Source organism: Phoenix dactylifera, unplaced genomic scaffold (assembly GCF_009389715.1).
Source record: "Phoenix dactylifera cultivar Barhee BC4 unplaced genomic scaffold, palm_55x_up_171113_PBpolish2nd_filt_p 002375F, whole genome shotgun sequence".
Lineage (NCBI taxonomy): Eukaryota > Viridiplantae > Streptophyta > Magnoliopsida > Arecales > Arecaceae > Phoenix > Phoenix dactylifera.
Genome location: NW_024069606.1, coordinates 1 through 4,943, shown reverse-complemented (window position 1 = coordinate 4,943; position 4,943 = coordinate 1). Strand labels below are relative to the sequence as shown.

The following is a 4,943-nucleotide window of genomic DNA, read 5'->3' as shown; positions in this document are numbered from 1 at the left end:
AATTGCTGCCAAAGTATCATGGAATGGAATCCGAGAACCCTTATCTTCACCTTAAGGATTTTGAGAAAATTAGCATCACATTTAGAGTGCCAAATGTATCGGAAGACGTCCTTAAATTGACCTTGTTTTCTTTTTCTTTAAAGGATAAAGCCAAAACGTGGCTGAACTCCTGGAGACCTAGATCGCTACGAACATGGCATGATATGCAAAGAGAATTCTTGAAAAAATTCTTTCCCGCACAAAGGACTAACTTTTTGAAAAGGCACATTAGTAACTTCCAACAAAAAGACTATGAAACATTTTATGAATGCTGGGAGAGATTTAAAGAGTTGCTTCTCTCTTGTCCTCATCACGGGTTTGAAACATGGAGAAGCATTAGTTTCTTTTACGAAGGGTTGTCTCCACAGTTAAAACAATTTATAGAGACTATGTGCAATGGTCTATTTTTGGAAAAGCAACCCGATGAGGCATGGGACTATTTAGACTCTCTCGCAGAGACTGCACAATTATGGGATACAGGAGATAGACTGAATAAACCTTTACCTAAGCCTACTAGCATTGGACACGGGGGCCTTTACAACCTTAGTACTCAGGATGATATTCAGGCTAAAATGGCAGCTCTTACTAGGAAGGTAGAGGAAATTGAACTTAGAAGGATTGAACCTGTCAAGACCGTAGAACATAACAGCGAGTGTTGTAGGATTTGCGAGATGCCTGGCCATCTCACCACTGATTGCCCCACAATACCCGCATTCAAGGAAGTCTTGCACGATCAGGCCAATGTTATGAATACCTATCAAAAATCTTTCAATAATCATTTTTCGGGTACTTACAACCCTGGATGGAAGAACCATCCAAATTTCAGGTGGAGGAATGACCAACCTCAACAAGTATATAACCCAACTCCTCCACCTCCGCAACCTCATTATGCACACGCACCCCCTCAAAAACCCAGTCTCAAAGAAACTTTGCAATCTTTCATGCAAGGTCAAGCTCAAATCAATGATGAATTAAGAAATCAACTGACAACGCTGACCACTGCTTTAAGTGCTCAAGAGAAGGGTAAGCTACCAGCTCAACCACAACCTAACCCTCAAGTCTACGGCGATAGCAATGCATCATCTTCAACTTTGCATCAAGAACAAGCGAAGAGTATAATAACTTTGCGAAGTGGAAAGGTTATTGACCGACCAGTCCTAGAACAAACATAAGTCATACCTGATTCCGACCCTCCCAAGACAAAAGAAAAGGATAACGAAGAAACTGAAGCACCAACATCTACTGAAAAAATTAAATGTCCTTTTCCTGCACCATTTCCACAAAGATTAAAGCCCTTGCAAAAGCTTGAACCAAACTCTGAAATTTTTGAGCTTTTTAAGCAAGTAAAAATTAATGTACCTCTTCTTGATGCAATCAAACAAGTGCCTTCATATGCAAAATTTTTGAAGGATTTGTGCACTGTCAAGCGACGATTAAATGTCAAGAAGAAGGCATTTTTGGCTGAAAATGTGAGTGCGATTTTACAGCATAACATTCTTCCTAAATATAAGGATCCAGGTTGCCCAACTATCTCGTGCATCATTGGCAATTTTAGGATTGAGCGAGCATTGCTAGACTTGGGAGCGAGTGTGAACTTGTTGCCGTATACGGTATATGAGCAACTCGGTTTGGGTGAGTTGAAGCCAACAACTGACACCTTACAATTAGCTGATAGGTCAGTGAAGGTTCCTAGAGGGATTATTGAAGATGTGTTGGTCCAAGTAGACAAGTTCTATTTTCCTGTTGACTTTATCGTACTGGACACACATCCGGCTTCCAATTCACCAACTCAGATTCCGGTTATCTTAGGACGTCCATTCCTTGCAACTTCTAATGCATTGATCAATTGTAGGAATGGTGTCATGAAGTTTTCTTTTAGCAATATGACCTTGGAACTGAACGTCTTTAGTATAGGTAAACAACCCAGTGATCATGAAGAAAGTAAAGAAGTTGAATGGGTTGAAACCATTGCGAAAGAATATTTGTTAAAAGAAACATTTACTGAATCGGCCGACAATGGTTTAATAGATTGGTTTTCCGAAGGTACTACTGATGATGTGGTTCCACCTATTTTAGATAATTCGGATGACATGATGGTCAATAGGTGGAGACCGAGAATAGAGGAATTCGAGCAGTTGCCCTCACAAGGGACAAAATTTGTACAATCTCGGAAAAAAGCACCCATACTTGAGCTGAAACTCTTACCAAGGGAACTCAAGTATGCCTTTCTTGGACCCGATAACACTTTTCCTATAATTATCTCGACTGAGCTCGATATTGATCAAGAAGGAAAATTACTTACGGTCCTAAAGAGTCATAAAGAAGCACTTGGATGGTCGATTGCAGACTTAAAGGGGATTAACCCTTTGATTTGCATGCATTGGATATATTTGGAGGATAATGCGAAAACCACAAGGCAAATGCAGCATAGGCTGAATCCGACAATGAGAGATGTGGTTAAAACAGAAGTCCTTAAGTTGCTTGATGTGGGTATTATTTATCCGATTTCCGACAACAAGTAGGTGAGTCCTACTCAAGTTGTGCCCAAGAAAGCGGGTCTGACAGTAGTCAAAAATGACCAGGGTGAACTAGTCCCAACTCGTGTTCCGACGAGTTGGCGCATGTGTGTTGACTATCGAAAATTGAATTTGGTCACTAGAAAAGATCACTTTTTCCTACCCTTCCTAGACCAAGTTTTGGAAAGAGTTGCAGGACACAAATTCTATTGTTTTCTAGATGGCTATTCCGGGTACTACCAAATCAAAATTTCACCTGAGGATCAAGAGAAGACTACCTTCACTTGTCCTTTTGGCACATTCGCTTTCCGTCGGATGCCATTCGGGTTGTGCAATGCACCTGCGACATTCCAAAGACGCATGCTCAGCATTTTTGAAGACATGAACGAGAAATTTTTAGAAGTGTTTATGGATGATTTCTCTGTTTTTGGCGATTCATTTGATGATTGTTTATTACATTTACAAGCTGTCTTAGCTCGGTGTATAGAAAAAAATCTGATACTGAATTGGAAGAAATGCCATTTCATGGCGCCAAAGGGAATTGTCCTAGGACATATTGTTTCATCGAAGGGCATGGAAGTTGATAGAGCCAAGATTGACTTAATCGCCAAGCTACCTGCACCCAAGATGGTTAGAGATGTTAGATCATTTTTGGGTCACGCAGGATTTTATAGGAGGTTCATCAAGAACTTTAGTGTCATAGCTCGACCATTATGTTACCTCCTATCCCTTGATACACCATTCAATTAGACTGAAATCTGTCAAGAGGCATTTGAAAAGTTGAAGTCTATGCTTAGCACTGCACCCATCGTGCGACCACCCGATTGGTCATTACCTTTTGAGATCATGTACGATGCTAGCGACTATGCGATAGGAGCTGTCCTAGGACAACGCAAGGATAATAAGCCATATGTCATTTACTATGCAAGCAAAACCTTGAACGATGCTCAAATGAATTACACCACCACCGAGAAGCAATTGCTTGCAGTAGTATTTGCATTAGACAAATTTCGCTCTTATATCCTTGGTGCTTCTATTGTTATCTTTACGGACCATGCAGCGCTAAAATATTTACTGAATAAGAAAGAGGCCAAACCACGCTTAATACGATGGATACTTCTACTCCAAGAATTTGACATCACTATCAAAGATAAAAAGGGAGTAGAGAATGTGGTTGCTGACCATCTATCACGGCTAGTTGTTCATGATTTGGTGCCACAGTTGCTCATCAAGGACTCGTTCCCTGAAGAGCAATTGTTTGCACTTTCTACTATGCCATGGCATGCTGATATTGTAAACTTTCTTGTCACGAATCGGATGCCGAAGCATTGGGGATCGAATGATAAGAATAATTTCTTGCTTGAAGTAAGGAGTTATTATTATGATGCCCCCTATTTGTTCAAGTATTGCAATGATCAAATCTTTAGAAGATACATACCGGATCATGAGATGCAAAGTGTACTCTCTTTTTGTCATGCCAGTGCTTGCGGAGGACACTTTGCATCTAAGAAAACGGCAGCTAAGGTGTTACAATATGGTTTTTATTGGCCTACACTATTTAAAGTTGCCCATGAGTTCTATAGGACATGTGACCCATGTCAACGTGTTGGAAGTCTAACTCGTAGGCAAATGATACGTCTTCAGCCCATTACTGCTATTGAAATTTTTGATATGTGGGGCATCGATTTCATGGGCCCATTCCCACCGTCTTTTGGATATGAGTACATTTTAGTTGGTGTTGAGCATGTGTCCAAATGGGTGGAAGCTGTGTCTTATCGAACAAATGACCACAAACCAGTTTTAAAATTTCTTTAAAAAAATATATTTTCTAGGTTTGGGATGCCCAAGGTTATAATTAGTGATGGGGGAAAACATTTTTGTAATAAGCCTTTTGAGATCCTGTTACGAAAGTACGGTATCACTCATAGAATTGCAACTCCTTATCACCCGCAGACAATGGCTAAGTAGAGTTAGCCAATCAGAAGATTAAACGAATTTTAGAGAAAACGGTGAATCCATCATGCAAAGACTGGTCTTTAAAACTTTCTGACGCATTATGGGCTTACCGTACTGCTTATAAAACTATTCTTGGTATATCCCCGTATCGGCTAGTCTATGGAAAAGCATGTCATCTATCTGTTGAAATAGAGCATAAATCGTATTGGGGCCATTAGAAAATTAAACTTTGAATTATAAGATGCTGGTTTAGCTAGAAAATTACAACTAAGTGAGTTGAATGAAATTCGTCGGGATGCATATGACAATGCTAGACTTTGTAAAGAACGAATAAAAATTAGGCATGATAAATCAATTCTAAGAAAATCTTTTCAACCTGCACAAAAAGTTCTTTGTTATGACTCTCGCTTACATCTATTTCCTGGAAAGTTA

The 4,943-nt window shown here is 39.8% G+C and overlaps 1 pseudogene; it reads right to left on the bottom strand.

Annotated features, from left to right (window-relative positions):
• Positions 1 to 260: 260 nt before the first annotated feature.
• On the bottom strand, positions 261 to 358 carry LOC113463132 (annotated as a pseudogene).
• Between the last annotated feature and the right edge of the window lie 4,585 nt (positions 359 to 4,943).